The 18,963-nt window shown below is 38.4% G+C and overlaps 1 long non-coding RNA gene across 1 annotated transcript; it reads right to left on the bottom strand.

Annotated features, from left to right (window-relative positions):
* Positions 1 to 4,365: 4,365 nt before the first annotated feature.
* On the bottom strand, positions 4,366 to 18,937 carry LOC119878414. The gene is made up of 5 exons (XR_005386849.1): positions 18,847 to 18,937; positions 14,533 to 14,591; positions 12,611 to 12,654; positions 11,561 to 11,636; positions 4,366 to 5,136 (listed from the first exon to the last, which is right to left on the bottom strand). It is a non-coding gene; the product is annotated as an uncharacterized LOC119878414 (long non-coding RNA).
* Positions 18,938 to 18,963: the final 26 nt, after the last annotated feature.

Here is an 18,963-nt window from a genome sequence, read left to right as displayed (position 1 = left end):
GTCTATATCCTTAATGCCAGAAAAGCAGGATTAATTTTTCCTGATACATTTTTTGACTTTGGCAGACAATAAAGAATGACCTTAAAAAACATTAAATTTCTCAAAAAATATAATAGAGAAAAATAAAAATGGCTCATTATTCCACTTCCCAGAGATAACCACTATTAATATGTTGGTTCATATTCTTTTCCCTCTTTCTGTTGATAATAGACTAGTCAAATATATTAGTGTCTTTCACACACGTGGAATAATACTATTAATACTAAAACTATGTTTTTCAAAGTATTTCTTGCCTTTTCTTCCACATAGATTGATCTTCTTCTTTTGCGTGACTCTGTTGTATTCTATTCAATGAACCTAAGTTTATTTAACTGATATCCCAGTTGAATAAGGGGCTTGTTTTGAAACCTTAACTATTATAAATGATGTTGCATAATATTTATAACAATATTATCTTCACTACAAAGACTAATAAACATCTCTCAAGTACTTAGGAGGTGCCAAACTCTTTCTTACACACTTTATAGACATCATTTCATTTAATTCTCAAAGGATAGTGAAATCTAGACATGCTATGTAACTTGCCTAAGCTCACATATCTAGAAAGTAATGCCATTAGAAACGACAAATACCCCCCATTTGCCTCGACATGGATGGACCTGGAGGGCATTATGCTGAGTGAAATAAGGCAGTCGGTGAAGGACAAATATTATATGGTCTCATTCATTTGGGGAATATAAAAAAATAGTGAAAGGGAATAAAGGGGAAGGAGAGAAAATGAGTGAGAAATATCAGAGAGGGAGACAGAACATGAGAGACTCCTAACTCCGGAAAGGAACAAGGGGAAGTGGAAGGGGAGGTAGGTGGGGGAGATGGGGTGACAGGGTGATGGGCACTGAGGGGGGCACTTGATGGGAGGAGCACTGGGGTCATACTATATGTTGGCAAATCGAACTCCAATATATATATATATATATATATATATATATAATATATATTTAAAAAAGAAAGTAACGAAATGGTAATTACAACTCAGGTCTGTCTGATTCTAGAGCTAAAGCTCAACACTCACTCAGCAAATACTTCTGTGCATACATTTTGTATGACTTGTGTTAGTACACACATGGTCCATTTATAAACATAGTATCGCTGAGTCAAAGGTTATGCAATATTTGAACCAAGCTGTATTTTCTCTTTTTTTAATATATTTTTTCAATTTTTATTTATTTGATAGTCACAGAGAGAGAGAGAGGCAGAGACACAGGCCGAGGGAGAAGCAGGCTCCATGCACCAGGAGCCCGATGTGGGATTCAATCCCGGGTCCCCAGGATCGCGCCCTGGGCCAAAGGCAGGCGCCAAACCGCTGCGCCACCCAGGGATCCCTCAAGATGTATTTTCAAAGTAATTTCCAAAAAGTTTTACCGATTAGCACTATTGCAGAAAATCAGAGCACTACTTTCTCCATACTCTTGCCAGCATTGTGTAGTATTTATCTTCCCCCTCCATATGATATGCAAATAATTTGTGTTATTAGTGTTGTTTCAATTGTCATTTCTTTAATAATTTACTGTTTTAGTAATAAAATGTATATATTTAAATATCATTCTTGTCATCAGCTGTTGCATTATACCTCATATGCCTATCATCTCTGTTTTGAAGACATGGCATAAAATTCTCAAGAAAGTTTCTTTTTTGTGCATTTGTTTAGTGTGTGTGTGCAGTACATTATTCATTCTCTGTGTCACCGCATGTATCCAAATTCCTTGTTTTTCTTTTTTTTAAAGAATTTTATTTATTATTCATGAGAGACACACACAGAGACAGAGAGAGAGAGAGGCAGAGACACAGGCAGAGGGAGAAGCAGGCTTCCTCAGGGAGCCTGACCCAGAACTTGATCCCGGGACTCGATCCCGGGACCCCAGGATCACTCCCTGGTCCAAAGGCAGCCGCCCAACCGCTGAGCCACCCAGGGATCCCTCAGTTAAGGTTTCAGGACTTGGGCAAGGTAACTGACTAGAGAGTAGGAACACACTATTTAAAGTTGCTTTTTTTCTCATAAAAATGATGGCAGTTATGGAAAGAGAGAAGAAAAAGTTTTTGAAAACTAACGTGATATGAGTTAATACATGTATACACACATGCATATGTACGTGTTCTTTAAAAGAGTGAAGAGTTCAAGGGAAAAATAACATTAAAAGAAGAGCTGTTCAAAATTTTTCTTAAATTTTAAAAGTCCTTCAGAAAATCAAAAGTGATTAAGATTTTGAGGTCAAGAATTCTTAGAAATTAAGAAATCAACTCACCATTTACATTTCTTTTAGAGTCCCTCTATAGGAGCACCTGAGTGGCTCATGGGTGACCATCTGCTTTTGGCTCAGGTCATGATCCTGTGATCCCAGGACCTGGGATCGAGTTCTGGATGGGCCTCCCCATAGGGAGCCTGCTTATCCCTCTGCCTGTGTCTCTGCCTCTCTCTCTGTCTCATGAATAAATAAACGAAGTCTTTAAAAAAATAAAAATAAAAAATAAATTCCCTCTATACACTCCAACAAGTGCATATCACATTGCAGAAAAATGCACCGGAGTCCACCAAATGCTACCAAGTCTAGGAAGTAGTCAGGGTTAACATTTATTCCAAGTGGAAAAACGTGGCACTCAGCTACATCTAATGGCATGAAGATCAACTAAGGCACACAAAAGCACTTGTTTTTTGTAATATATTCAAAGGTACAGCCATTTGCTGTGCTTAGCATTCTCAAGACGATAGTTTTGTCAATGGTAATAAGAGTAAGTATGATTATGTTATAGAATTATCATCAATAAAACAAAAGTGTCATAAGTGGTGTCCTTAAGGTTGGAACCAATTAGCAGCACCTGTAATCATTCTCCTTAATTATTCTCATTTTCTTAGAGGAGAAGAGAGGAGAACTTAATGTGTATCAGGTTAAGTGTTTCCTCCCTAAAGTTAAATACTCTTTTCTATAATAATCTCTAATGAATGCATGTTTGATATTTTATACTTCTTTTCTTTTGCATGAGCAGACCTACTGACATTTTTCACCTTGTTCAAGCAAAATGAAAAAGAATGCTAAGTAATTACAATGTGGAAGTAGCCTTTTTCTTTTTCTGAGTGTTACTTGGAAGAATGCATCTTGCTACAAAGCCAGTATTTTTTCTTCAATTAATATAAATAAGAAATGGGACAGATTAAGGGATTGGGTATGTGGTTTATCTCTGGTCTGTAATTTGTTTAAAAAGCAACTCCTATTTCTTTTCTAACCTGTTCATTTCTCTCCTCTACATAGCTTAAAAAGAAAAAAAGACCACCTACATCCACACAATATCATGTCCCCCAAAGCCAAACTTAAAAAAAAGGAAGCATCAGTAAAATATTTATTTAACTTTTCTGCTCTAACAGGCAAATGTAACACAAAAGGCAACAAAATCTACATTATGATTTCATGATTATTAATTTGAATATGAATGGAAATGCCGGATTCCAAAGCTCGATTGAACTGCAAAAGTAATATACTGTGCTGTAAGTCATTTTTTTTCCTAATTATATGGTGAAATCATTAAAAAATAATGATTAAGTTCACTCAAAATGACATTGGAAAGCTTGTAGAAATATAAAAGCAGAATCTTTACATATATGTGCGTGTGAATATATATATATATATAATTTCATTTTTTTATCATGGTTCATACTGCAAAGATTTTAAGGAGATTGACTTTTATCTTAGAATTCCTATCGATAAGGAGGATAACTACGTAAAAACAAACAAATTGACCAATCTATCAATGGAATACTACAAATTAATTTCATTATTGGTTATGTATGTACACTGTATTATGAACTTGTTTCTCAATTGCAGAAATGTCTCCTTTACAATGAGCATTGTTTATTTGAGAAAAAGAGATTAGACAATCTACAGGTAGAAAAAAACTGAGTGAGAAAAAATTTATTTTATTTTTTATATATCTGATTTATTTATTTATTATTTATTTCAGAGAGAGAGAGGAGAGCATGAGCGATGGGAGCCATACCACCCTGAACATGCCCAATCTCATCTGATCTTGGAAGCTAAACAGGGTTCGGGCCTGGTTATAGTACTTGGATGGGAGACATATATCAAAATACCACATTGTAGGGACGCCTGGGTGGGCAGCTGCCTTCGACTCAGGTCATGACCCCGGGATCCCAAGATCGAATCCTGTATTGGGCTCCTGGAGGAGCCTGCTTCTCCCTCTGCCTGGGTCTCTGCCTCTCTCTCTCTGTGTGTGTCTCTCATGAATGAATAAATAAATCTTAAAAAAAAAACAACAAAAAACCCAAATACCACATTATTCATCATCAATCTAAATGATTTTTATTTTTCAATTATACCGCAGTTAACTTAGAAACAAAATGAATGAATGAATGAATGAATGAATGTTATATGACAATGCACATAAGTACTATAGTGGGTGCCCGTATCACACCTTCCTATAATGCTCTATACAAGAAGATGAAACACAGCTTATAACCTTTAACTCAAGAATTTTTTTTTTAAATATCTTCTCAGAAACTATAAATACAATATGTCCAAAGTTTTACCAACATAGCTGATTAAAGTTGTATTATGTGTCTGTAGATGTAGGTGAAAATAAATATATATTCTCTCTCTCTCTGAATATACGCATATGCACATGCAGTAAATACTATAAACTATATTATATTTAATGAAACCATACAATAATTAAAAATTTCCTATACAAAAGAATTTAATGATATGGAGGATGTTCATATTATTATCAAATGAGAAAAAGAGATCATGGAAGAATGTTCCAAAATAGCCCATTTCTATAAAAAATTAAGTTCCATGATGTACATGCCCTTGTCATCAGTGAAGATTAGTAGCGATTCATTAGAAGAGTTTTTACATCCTTTCTTTAGAATTATCTGTATTTTCTCAATCAGTCCCTTGCCACATAAGATGATTTCAGCCCATATTAATCAGAAATGTGGCTTCAGTGAAGAGAGACACAACTTGCTGTGACAGTGACAGGTACAAAGTAAAGTCAGTAGGATGCTGGTGGCATGAAAAAAGAAGGATCAGTGTAGGGTGGAGTTCCTGAAGGAAGGAAAGCTTCTCACTGTACATAAGATGAAAAACAGGTAGATCACCCATAAAGAATTATGGTGTTTTTTTTTTCCCCCAGCTGGAAAGTTCTTTCCAGGAGCTTCAGTACAGCTTACAGATAAGGAAAACATTTAGTAGCCGAGCAAAGACAAGTAGCAAAGTCCTTGGTTTCTTTTTAGGAAAAAAAATTCCTATATTAGTATAAAATGTTTGACTTTGTTTTCATTAATCGTCCTTCAAAAACATGGTACACATCTATTAAGCTAGGGCTATTCTTACGTTCAGTAAGAGGTTGTTTGGCACATGCTAGAGTCATAAATGTTTCCTGGAAACAATTGACCCAGCGTTTAAAGTGTTCGCTGAGGTAATAAATAATGTTGAAATATGAAATTACTTCCTTCTACATTAAGAATGAGCTTCCTCATTAAAACTATTTAAAAGACCTTCATCTTGCAATAGCTCTAGTAATAGCCTTAGTTTGAGCTTTAAGTAGGAAATCCCACCTCCAACCTCTGCCTACACTGCCAAAAAAAAAAAAAACAAACAAAACAAATTCGGAAGCAAAAGCAACAATTTAGGCTGCCAGCTGCTTTGGGAAGCCCTCTGTAAAGGCACATTTCAAGTAGAAAAATGGTCATTTTATTTATTTTATTTTAGGATTTTACTTATTTGAGAGACAGAGCATGAGCGGGGGGAGGGGCAGAGAGAGAGAGGAGAGGGAGAAGGAGACTCCCCACTGAGTGTGACCTGGCACAGGGCTCTATCCCAGGACCCTGAGATCATGACCTGAGCAGAAGCCAGATGTTTAATCAGCTGAGTCACCCAGGCTCCATAACAATGGTCATTTTAAAGAAGCCCCTTACATAGCCTAATACTTAATATAAATTGTTCCTAAGATACAAAATGATAAACTCCCAGCATTTGATCTGTCATCACACCTGTGATTCACCAAGTTTGTGAAAATATACCCATTTTACCCACCCCCTATGCCCCAACCAGCATAAAGGGAGAGAGAGCTTGAGGTCGTGATCTACACTAATCCTCGAGCAGTAGCTGACAAGTTGGGCCACTGGTAAGGGACTTAAAAGAACCCAATTGAAAAGTTGATGACAAGAAGTTCTGATGAAGTATAGGAGTGGTCCCCTTCGAAAGAGCATAAACTATGGATATTCATGTCCCATTTAATCTTCCAGAGAAGGCTGACGCTGCAGAGGGACCTCAATAATCAGACGCACAAAATTACCTATTCTATAGCTATTAGTCTTCATTTTCATTAATCCAAGTGGTTTCTCAATGGGAAAGTTACTAGTAGGCCAGGATAACACAGGGGGCCAGGTTTGACAACATGAAATTCTCTTCACACACACACCAAAAATCCTCTTTACAGTTGATACAGTTATGGCCAACCAGTGTGCTGACGGCAGAAGACAACACAAAGCCATTCATAGGGCACCTTCTGTCTAACTGGTATGACATTGTTTCTACTTGACTCCTTTTATCACGATGGGAAAATATGTTTTCTTGCAGGAAGAGACATATATGGAATCTTCCTTCTTTGGTCACAATTCTGTCAGCATCATGACCTGTATGTAGGCTTACAAAATCCTTATTTTCTTTGGATCTGACATAATCTTACCTCAGACAAAGGGAAGTAGTTTGCAACAAAAGAAATGTGTCCATGAGCTCACCCCAAAATCCACTGGTCTCAACATCTACAAGTAGCAGATCTGATAGAATGGAATAATCTGCTAAAGACTGCTGTAGCATCTTTCGAGAGACAAAATCTTGTGGATTTGGGATGGCCTCCCACCAGATGTTACAGACCTTACACCATTATCCAACACATGCCATCTCTCCTGCTGTCAAAATGCACAAATCCAGAAACTGAGGAAGGTAGTGAGAGTAGCTTCTTTCAGCAAATAGGTAGAAGTGCCCTAGTTTACACAGAAGAAATGCTTCCCCTAGACAACACAATCTCTGTTAAATTGGAAAGTAAGTATGCCCTCAGGCCATTGTACACTCCTCGAGCTCTTAAACTTACTGGCAGAGAAAGGGACTACAACCATGGTTGAGGTGATTGATGTTATTTAACAATAGGAAATCAGGTTGCTGCCGCACAATGGAAGCAAGAACCATTTCTAGAACCTAGAGGTTTCTCTGGATTGCCTCACTTCTATAAAAGGTCAGGTAACAGAATAATGAAGCAATCCAATCAAGGCAGAAGCAATCAAAGGCTTATACCACAAGATCATATCGCCAGATAAAGAATACTATAGCCCAGTCACTGACAGAGCTTGGAATACACATTGAGTGGATGTAGCTAGAAGAATATATAATTGCCATTTAAGGTCATATGAGAGGTTACACAAGTTATGGGACTATGGCAGCTATATTTTATGTTGAGAATTTCTTCTCTCACTTTTCCCCCTAGATTATTTTACATAAAGCTGGCATACTGAGGTTTGCCAACATTATAGATTTTATGTGGGAATATGACTAAACTGACATCAAGTCATAAGGTTATGGTAGGTGATGGGATTCATGTATCCCTTGTATTAGAGACACCTTTTTTTCATCTGGAAAAGAAAAGATGCCAAGAATAAAGAGGAGTGGAATGCAGCAGGAAATTTTCAATTTTTTCTTGCATATCCACACTCCACTTTCTTTCTCAAACTATGCCCAAGGAGGCTGTCCTGTATGGACTACATCTGTGCACGTCCTTCTCTGGCTTCAGATTGGATCCGGCCAAGGGGAGGGACCAGGAAGAGTTTGGAGGGTGGCAAAAAGTAAAGTCAAGATATCTACTCCCTTGGTTCTTCCTTGGAGAGTAGACATCATCTGTCCCCAAACCAAAGGCCACAGTCTCTGTCAGGTGACCCTCTGCAAAAAGGTATTTTTTATGAGCTCATATAATTGCCTTCTCCCTTTCCGTTTAAGATTTAGGAATAGTGATGACTTAACCGCTGATTACTAGCCCAGTGTACAACCAACCATTCCTTGTTTTATCTAAACTCTATTGACTCCTGTATAAGTAGTTCTCGTATTATATTTTCCTTGGCTACCTCCTGAAGTGTACATCTGTTTCCTGCTGATACAAATTTTTAGAAATGTAAGTGAGAACCATAGCAGAACCACTTACATGATAAAGCTGATAGTTAAACCACTCTAATAAGCACTTAACCCAACATTTTCTCTATATTCAATTTTACTTTTCAGTTAAACTCCCTAACATGCTTCCCTAAAAGTCTTCAACATTTTTTGGTGTCATATTCTTCAACCAGTTAAAAAATATATGACGATATATCTGTAATATATTATGATTCTCTGTTCATGATTAATAAAGGTATTACAGGAAACCAAAAGTAGAAAACTAAAAGATTAATAAAATAATTCTAATACTCTCTTATTCTACCCCAGTAATGTAACTTATGCATCCTTGAGGTGGATATAGTACATTCTGGAAACCATTGTCAATAAATAAATCATAGCATGCATTTCTTCTTGCTGTCAAAAATGGTTGTTCGTTGACATTGTTGGTTGATTGGCTGTTATACAGATACTACTTCATTTTGGTATTCACCTCACAGTGCTGTACATGGGGTTGACTCTCCTACTGATTATTCTTAATGGTATAATATCAAGAAAAAGGAAAAGTTAATGGATAGGATTTCTTAGGTCAAAAATACGGATTAGGTTCAAGTGGTAGATGTGCATTGTGATCATAACATTGTCACATTTCATGGAAAAAGGTATGTTAATCTTTGTATTTATTCATAGTTATTATAAATTTTATTGCTTAACTTTAACTTAACTGAATTTGAATTTTCTACTACCTTTGGGCAATAATAAAAGCAACCAGGAAATTAATAATGTGCTTCAATAAAGGAAGATTTCATATTAATAGTCAAAAATAAATTGAATGTTAGCTGAATAGTATAAATGTCATTAAAATTTCAGAAATCCATATACACACACACCTTTTTCCTTTTTAATAAGGACAACTTATTAACTCAGTTGTCCTGCTTATCAACTCAGAAACTCAACCATTTAAAATACCCAAGACCTAAGTCAATACTCACTTAGTAAACATTTACCGTCTGTGCCAAATATACATGATAATTCTAATATTTAAAAGTCATAGAAATCAAGATGCTCAACTTTTAGCAAGGTACCTGTCTAAATGAACATAATCTTTCTTAAAATTCATCAGAACTACATGAAATATTGTCAAGTAGACCCTGGCTTTTATTATCTAAGCCTTGTTTTTATTTGTTTTGTTTTTTAAAGGGACTTTTGGTTACATCATAAGGGTAAAGGGCATATTGTGGATACTTACTCACCTAGACGAGCTACAGATTAAATTAGTGTGAAACCTATGTAAATAACAGTCTCTCGAGTCTGAGGATAAGCAATGCTTTCTTTCTTCTTCTTTACAGTTTCCTCTTAAAATCCTTAACATTCTACCTGTTTATATAATAAGTATATATATGCACATATATACACAGATGTATGCTTATGCTTACGCAAAAAATTGTATAAACACACACGTAGACATGCCAATATATAGACTTTTTGTGGAATATTTAAAATATCTTTAAAAAATAAAAATAAAATATCTATTGATACTAGTATTTTCTTTCGTATTTGATGATTTCATCTTCACCTTTTTATAACTACATATGAAACAGTTTAATTTTCATGAAGTATGCATTGCTAATTTAAATTGTGTACTACATAAACCTATCACAATAGGTTAAATTTATTGATATTGAGATTATGCACTTAAATTTGATTTTCCAGATAACTATGAACCCTTTGAGGTATTTTTTAAAATTTATTTTAACCTGAAGAAAAAAGTAGTTTACTCTGACATAGTTCACTGCCAATGTTTAGGAATAAATCTGTTTTTCTATAGGAATAATTACTAGTAGTCAGTTTAGGAACTGGATCTAAAATCTCTTTATATTAGGGGTTTTTGGTCATCCAATAGGTATTCCATTGAAATTTATGGTTGATAGCTCTTTATTCATGCTACTGGGAAGGGACAACTAATTTAATATCTATCATTATATTCTTATATTTTCCACAGTTATTTTATATTTACTCTTCTGTATCACTGAACTAATATAGAGAGTGTTCTTTAGAAGTGGCCTTTAAGACTGCTTATTGATAAAATTTTAGTTCATCTTCCATTACAGCATAGCAAAAGGCATTTCACTTTTTAGAGATTTCACATGTCACTCATAGACATTGTTTCCTTCAGCTCCGTTTCTTTCTTCACTCTGGCCCCGTTTTTCCAATGTACTGTCCTATTTCATGCACTCTCCAATGAGAGATCAGTTGGGTGAAAGACTGACTCTGGACAGGTAATATGCGTGGCCATATTAACTTGCATTCATCAAGACCCACACCCCTGCATCTCTTCTAAAATTATAGACTCACAACATATCAAGATTGGGAATTCAGTTTTGCCTGAATGCACAAGACTTTGAATAGAGAATTGCTTAGACCCAGAGTATCTCTCTTTGCATTAGCTGTTTACAAAATCAAGTTGAGTTCAGTGTGCAAGTCATCTTGCAAATCAGCCATGGTCTCACCAATAGTTCATGATAACCTAAAGCGTAAGAATATGTTGTCTCAGGAAAAACAGACTAATGGGAGAATAGAAAAGATAGAACAATGCTGTAAAGTTCCTTTTCATAGGAAGTATCACAGGAAAGTAAACAGAATCACATGATAGTAGCAACTTGCTCTAGTCCCTTGCCAACTAACTGACATAATTGGCTCACTCACTGAAGAGCAGTCAGGGATGCTCAGCTTGAGGTGTTGAAGAAGGTACATTATCTCTTTTGTAATGAAGCATCTGGGGCCATTATGTAAAGCCATTCTGCTCATGTAAAAAGGTGTTCCTAAGACTTTAAAAGCAAGCTGTATATGGACGTCCAAGGCAGAATTAAAAGTTTAGTTTTCATGATAATCATTTTGTGAACTTCCATTCATATTGGTCATCTCTTAACCATATAGACTAGCAAAAAGGAAGGGAGGAAGATGAAACCAAATTTTGTCAAGTTAACTGTGCAAGGTTCAGTGTGATACGTTCCTCATAGAGAAGAAGTAAGGAATTCCCTGATCAACAAAAACTTGTTTCCTTAGAGTTTTTTCCATTTCCTCCCATTTTTTCCCTCAGCTAATGTAAATTATTGCCATCTTCTTTTAGTCCTATCAGATGCCTTTGACTTATCACCAAGGCCCTTTGTAGCCTTTTTTCCTACCTGCAAATTATCTACTTCATGCAGATTTCAGTTTCAAGTTTGGGACAGTAGTTCATGAAACAATTTCAAATTCTATTCCCATGTGCATTACATGTTGAGCTGTAGATGTTCACATGTAATGGAATGTTTTAATTTTCATAAGTGTTGGACATGCGGGAATTGTACCTTCATGTCCATGCTGATTCAATTCCACAAGCATCTATTGACTTCTCTATGCCAGACTCTATTTGGGATACTTGGCCTATATCAGTGAACAGAGAGAGAAAAACATTCTTACTCTAGTGCTTCTTACATCTTATAATATACATTCTCTGGTTCTGCTCTGCCCACCAAAAGTTTCCATTTCCTTCCATGTTATTCATTCTTATAAGTACTACTAGAAAGTTTCCAATGAAAACTTGTGCTAAATGTCCAATAAAAACAATAAAAAAAGCAAACAACTAGTACTTAAATTGTGTTCATGTGTTATGCACTGTTCTAAATTTGTTACATATATTAAGTCATTTAATCTGCATAACAAGTATACGGGGTGCACACTGTTTATTATCATCATCCATACTATTGAATATATCAGTAGTTCATTTCTCCTGAGTAAATACCTAGAAAGTAATTGCTGGATGGTATGGGAAGTATATTTTTAAATCATAAGAGATTGCAAATTTTCCTCTAAATCACATTCCTATCATCAATGCCTGACAGACCCAGTTGCTCTCAATCTGTGCACTGCTAGATATTGTCATCCATTCTGATTTGGTCCTAAAGATGATATGTAGTATATCTCATTATAGCCTTTTTTGAAGGATAACAATATTTTATTTAATAGTTTCTAAACATTATACCTTGTAAATATTTAAACATAGGGGATAGTACCTACCCTTCCTATCTTGATCTCCAGCTGACAAATGTTTGGAGGCGAGCCTGTGCTGAGGCATTGTAGGGGCAATAACAGGCAACAAAACACAACAACCCAAGACTGGGACAAAGTAAAAAGTACGACATTTAAGTAATTGGATAACAGAAGGAGAAGAATGGGAAATGAGCAGATGAAATATTTGAAGACACAATGATTTATTCCTCAAATCACAGATCCCAGGAGCTCAGAAAACACAAGTGGGATAAATATCAAAAGCACACACCTAGGCAATTCATATTGAAAGTGCAGAAAACCAAAAGACAAATAGAAACCTTTAAGGCAGCCAGAGGGGAGGAACCTACCTGCAAAGGAATGACAATAATTAGAGCCAGCTGCTCATCAGAATCTATGCAAAGAGAAGAGAGAGCAGTCAAACTATGAAAGTATGAAAAAGAAAAAAAAACTACCTGTGTAGAATTCTACATCAGATGAAACTGTTCAATTAATGAAAATAAGCATTTTCTTAAAAATTAAGAAAAATTTATTGTTTGCAGACTGTACTATAAGGCATTTTGAAAGTTCTTTTAAAGGAGCAAGATAACATGTCAAAACCTTGGATTTACATAAAGAAATAAAGTGTACCGGACAAAAAAATGCAAGAAAAGATCTGTTGTTATGAGTAAGGACCAAGAGAAATAGATGGACATCCTTAGAAACTTCTGAGATAAAAAATAGATTAGAAATGGGAGCATGATTAACTGACACATGGAAATACATAGGTCAGCATCTATACTGTCAACCTAGAGAAGGAATTCCTGCTGTGTTAACAGAGTTTATTTCTTTTTTAAAAAGATGTATTTGTGTGTGTGAGAGAGAGAACGTTAGCAGGCAGTGGGGAGGGGGGCAGTGGAAGGGACTCCTCAAGCAGACTCCGTGCTGAGCGTGGAGCCCGACCCTGGCTTCATATCACACCCCATGAGATGATGACCTGAGGCACCCAGGCAGCCCATGGTGTGTTTCTGTAAAGTCCACTCTAGAATGGTGTCGGGGATTGAAAGTAACTGTTTCCCTGTTACTGCCCTACAATGCCTCAGCACAGGCTCGCCTCCAAACATTTGTCTGATGGGGATCAAGATGGGAAGGGTAGGTACTATCTCCTATGTCTAAATATTTACAAGGTATAAATGTATAGAAAACTATTAAATAAAATATTGTTATCCTTCAAAAAAGCCTATAATGAGATATTACTACATATCATCTTTAGGACCAAATCAGAATGGATGACAATATGTAGCAGTGCACAGATGGAGAGCAACTGGGTCTGTCAGGCATTGATGGTAGGAATGTGATTTATACTTTTGTATCCTTGCGCTTCCGTTTGGGTAATTATTGCTACCCTATGTTCAAGTTTGCTATTTCTTTCCCTGGCTATGTTAAATCAGCTATGAGCACATTGAGTACATTCTCTCTCCTACTGCTCTCTATTAAAATAAATCAAAAAATCTTTTAAAAAATAAAAATAAAATCAGTTGACCAATACCTGTTTATCTAAAACAGTAATAATGATGTTACTAGCTGATATAGCATATAGCCAAGTGAAATGAATGAAAGAATTTTCCTAAGGCTTACGATGGACGAATTGGTAATACTCTATTAAAAGATACCTGTACTCTATGTGAAGTGGTATAGCAATCATTTCAAAGTATACTTAGATTAGTTTAAACTGTATGTATGACTAGAAATATCAACACCTCTCTTTCAAGAACTGGTTGACCTAGCAGGCTGAAAATCAGTAAGGATATAGATGAGCTGAACCTGAAATCGGTAGAATATAGAACCCTATGAATCAACTTGATCTAACCGACATTGACAGTAGGTGGCGAATACTCCTAATGAGAGAAAAATACACAGCCTTGCAAGCTCACTCGGCGGACTCCACAAGATACCATATTCAGAGACACCACAGATCACAGCATAAAAAAATTAAGATAATAAAAAACATACAAGTATGTTTTCAGACCACAATGTAACAAAACTAAAAACCAATGTGTATGAAACCTATATGTGGAAAATTATAAAACTTGGATGAGACAAATTGGATGTAAAAGAATAGGAAATATTCTATTTTTATGGATTCATAGACTCAATACTGGTAAAATACCAATTATTCCCAACTTGATCTATAAGTTCAAAACAAATGCAATGAAAATCTCAAATACTATACATTCCACATTCACAATCTTTTCTATTTATCTACTCCTTTCCAATTGTATAGCTTACTCACTTTGTTTGACGATCTAGTCAGCAGGCAATTAGTGATTGTCTCCTACTAGACGTGCACACCTTGGAAAGGAAACGATGAAATTCATTAGAGGTAGCTCTCCTGAAGGAGGAGGTGGCTACACTTTGCCACCTCTTAGATGCATCATTTATCATACTTTTATGGTCAGGGATCACCTGCTCCTTTAGGATCAAGCGGCAGACCTGCCACATTAGTTGTATGCACTGAAGAGGAAAATGAGGAATGCGTGGGCTTCAGGGACTAGCAGAGGCTCCACCGGTTACCTTGGTTTGTCAGCTCTGGTTTCCTTACCCCATCAATTAACCAAGAGTGCCCCAACCAATTTTCATATATTCATTCTAGAGCTGGTTATACAATACGGCAGCCACTAGCCAGATGTGGTTGTTTTAATTTAAATTCATTGAAATAAAATAAAAATTTAGTTCCTCAGTTGCAACAGCCACACTTCCAGGACTCAAGATTCACATGGGGCTAATGGCCACTGCATTGGACAGTGAGAATTTTACAACATATCCATCACAGCAAAGAGTTTTGTAAAACAGTACTGACTAGATTCTCTATACTAACCCAAACAGACTTTTATGATCCTATCCAATTCTCTTATAAATGTCAAGAAAAAAAACACCTATTTTGCTAAGATCCTTAAATCTTTTCTTAACAAAAATGTAATTCTGAAGAAATTTTCAGAGCCTAATACTTATTGCATTAGCCATATTTAATGAAGACTAGGAGTACTGCATTATGTGAGAAGGAAGAGTCTTCATGGAATGAGTACTAAGGCTCAAATATCAGAATATTTCTGGAGATAGTTCAGTAATTTTATAATGTTACTGTACAGTGTACATTATCTTTCATGTTAGGTTTATCAAGATTAATACAGAAACAAGCATTTTCTTAATTCTGATTTATTTATTAGTTTTCCTTTAACTAGAATCAGTTGCTGGATAGAAAATTAACTTTTCTTCCCTCCTACCATCATAGCACATCATTCACCTATAACAGTATTTCTCTATTTAGTGTCATCCCAAAGGTTTTGTGTTATCGTTTGGTGTTGTTTATGTGTTCATCTGGCCCACTAGTTTCTGAACTTTGGGAAAATGCTTTAGGAGAATACCAAAACCTATACCAAGTTTCCCCATAAAGCCTAGTATATAATGCTTTGAAGCTCTTCACCACTTAAACCTTCACTGAAATAATAACTGATCATTAATTTGAAAATATGTGTAACATGGCAATTTCCTGTGAAAATCAGGACTTCTTAGAGTGACAAGAAACACAAGACATGATCTGTGTGTGTTCTAAGGCTTAAAAAAAGATTTACTTATTAATTTACATATTTATTTCCTTATGTATTTATTTTGAATAGATACGGGATATGCTCTTCCCAAATATCCCACGTCACATTTGGTAGGTCTGCTTGATTCTCTCAATCAGTTAACCATTTGGTTCTCATACTGAGTAACCTGTGTCTTACAATTTAATCTTTATCTTTAAGAAAAGTACTACTTTAGCCTGCTGCCACTAACATCTTTTCAATTTTCCATTTTTTTTAGAATTTATGTAGGAAATAAGGTTGCAATTTATTGGTATTCCTCACAGTCCTTGTCAGCAAGGACTTGATATCTATGCTATTAATTTTGGATTTATCGTGGAGGCGATAAGAAGTTATAATAGCATTTGAGCTACATGGTGTAAGTATAGTATTTTATAACTAATCAGTAGTAGGAAAGGGAATGGTTGTTTATGATTAAAATGAGAAGCAAAAATATCACTTGAGAAAATTTATGAGATGACATTTCTGTGTGCACAAGTCTCTTAGTCTCTGTATATGCAAGAGATGAGAAGGCTTTGAGAGCCATTTCAGTGTTGAGACTTTTTCTCTTGTAATTTTTAACTAAGATTGAGATTACTATAAACCGTTTCAATAGTCACTGCCCATAACCAGTTGTAAAGACGACATACTTCTTATGAACCACCTCTGATTCACAAAAAGAGTATTTGTCTCTTTTCTCCACCCTACCAATTATGCTAGCTTTATATGTTCCAGAACCAGAAGCCAGAAGTGAAGGAACAGAGTTAGGGGACTGAGGTTTAGAGGGATGAAAAACACTCCCCAGAACCTGTGATTTTATTTTATTTGAATATGTTACATAAATTCCACCGGAAGGCTTAAAATTCTATTTTGAGATCTGCCCTACGACCCAGCAATTGCACTGCTGGGGATTTACCCCGAAGATACACATGCAGCGAAACGCCGGGACACCTGCACCCCGATGTTTCTAGCAGCAATGTCCACAATAGCCACACTGTGGAAGGGGCCTCGGTGTCCATCGAAAGACGATGGATAAAGAAGCTGTGGTCTATGGATACAATGGAATATTCCTCAGCCATTAGAAATGACAAATATCTGGAGGGCATGATGCTGAGTGAAGTAAGTCAATCGGAGAAGGAGAAACATTGTATGGTCTCATTCCTTTGGGAAATATAAATAATAGTGAAAAGGGAATAGAGGGGAAGGGAGAAGACGTGGGTAGGAAATGTTAGAAAGGGAGACGGAACATGGGAGACTCCTGACTCTGGGAAATGAACTAGGGGTGGTGGAAGGGGAGGAGGGTGGGGGGGGTGACTGTGTGGCGGGCACTGACGGGGGCACTTGACGGGATGAGCACTGGGTGGTATTCTGTATGTTGGCAAATTGAACACCAATAAAAATAAATTTATTATTTAAAAAAATTAAATTCTATTTTGATTTGTTTGTCCAAAAAATACATATTTTAATACCAGTGATAACTTAAAAATAAATATAATTCTTCCTTACACTATAGACAGTAAGAATACACAGACCAGATTACCTGTTCTTCAAGCTACAAGGACCCTCAAATCATTATCTTGTCTAACACCATGCTAATAAGAAAACATTATCAACTATGATGTGTAGATAGGTAACCTACGGAGAATAAAACCACTTATTTTAACCTATATGTTTTGTGGTTCAGTCGCTGATCAATGCACTTTGAAAATAACAATACTCAAGTGATAAGAGTTTATGCTTAATTCTTAAATCTTTCACAAGGTACAAGCTCAAACCCATCATATTCCATATTACAAATATTAAAGCAAGTGTCTTTTAAGTTATGTAAGTTAATTCCTTAGAACTTATTCAGATGAAATTACGCAAATTATAACTTATCCTATAAATAATCCAGGTTATACTCACAGCTTTTTAAATCTACAATTCGTATGTCTTATAAAAATTCTCGCCATTGTCTGCTAAACTTGCAGAAATTTAGAAAATGGAAAGAATTTTAATTTTGTGGCCACAATCAGAGAGTCCATGAGGGTTCGGGTAAAAACAGGGGCCTTAGCACGTTCCTTAGGGCGGTACCTCGGGACCTGGACAGCGGGGCACAGAGCAGCGGGGGGCGAGCGGGGAGCCAGGCTTGGCCAAGTCCCCATGCAGCCCAGGGGCGACCCGGGGCCTTCCCCCCGCGCCCCGCCCCCGCGACCCCCGCCGGCCTCAGGTCCCGCCCTCCCCGCTCGGGGTCCCTCCCGACCCCCCAGCATCCCGGGCCCCTGCCCGCCCCCCCGACGCCGCCGGCCTCAGGTCCCGCCCTCCCCGCTCGGGGTCCCTCCCGACCCCCCAGCATCCCGGGCCCCTGCCCGCCCCCCGCGACCCCGCCGGCCTCAGGTCCCGCCCTCCCCGCTCGGGGTCCCTCCCGACGCCCCAGGGTCCTTGGCCCACGCTCCCCTCTCCCCCCGACCCCCCATCCCGGGCCCCTGCCCGCCCCCCGCGACCCCGCCGGCCTCAGGTCCCGGCCTCCCCGCTCGGGGTCCCTCCCGACGCCCCAGGGTCCTTGGCCCACGCTCCCCTCTCCCGACCCCCCAGCATCCCGGGCCCCTGCCCGCCCCCCGCGACCCCCGCCGGCCTCAGGTCCCGCCCTCCCCGCTCGGGGTCCCTCCCGACCCCCCAGCATCCCGGGCCCCTGCCCGCCCCCCGCGACCCCCCGCCGGCCTCAGGTCCCGGCCTCCCCGCTCGGGGTCCCTCCCGACGCCCCAGGGTCCTTGGCCCACGCTCCCCTCTCCCGACCCCCAGCATCCCGGGCCCCTGCCCGCCCCCCGCGACCCCCCCGGCCTCAGGTCCCGCCCTCCCCGCTCGGGGTCCCTCCCGACCCCCCCCCAGCATCCCGGGCCCCTGCCCCCCCCCGCGACCCCGCCGGCCTCAGGTCCCGCCCTCCCCGCTCCGGGTCCCTCCCGGGGCCGCCCTCAGCCCCCATCGCGCAGTGGGGCGCTGCTTACCGCAGGCCGAGTGCGGGTCAGAGCCCTGCCCCAGGTGGAGCCGCCGCTGTGGGTCCCGGTCCAGGCCGCGGCTTCCCCAACGCCCCCCGCCGGGTCCCCCCCAGACTGATGCGCCTC

Source organism: Canis lupus, unplaced genomic scaffold (genome assembly GCF_011100685.1).
Source record: "Canis lupus familiaris isolate Mischka breed German Shepherd unplaced genomic scaffold, alternate assembly UU_Cfam_GSD_1.0 chrUn_S159H319, whole genome shotgun sequence".
In the NCBI taxonomy this organism is placed as follows: domain Eukaryota; kingdom Metazoa; phylum Chordata; class Mammalia; order Carnivora; family Canidae; genus Canis; species Canis lupus.
This window is presented reverse-complemented; position numbering and strand designations above follow the sequence as displayed.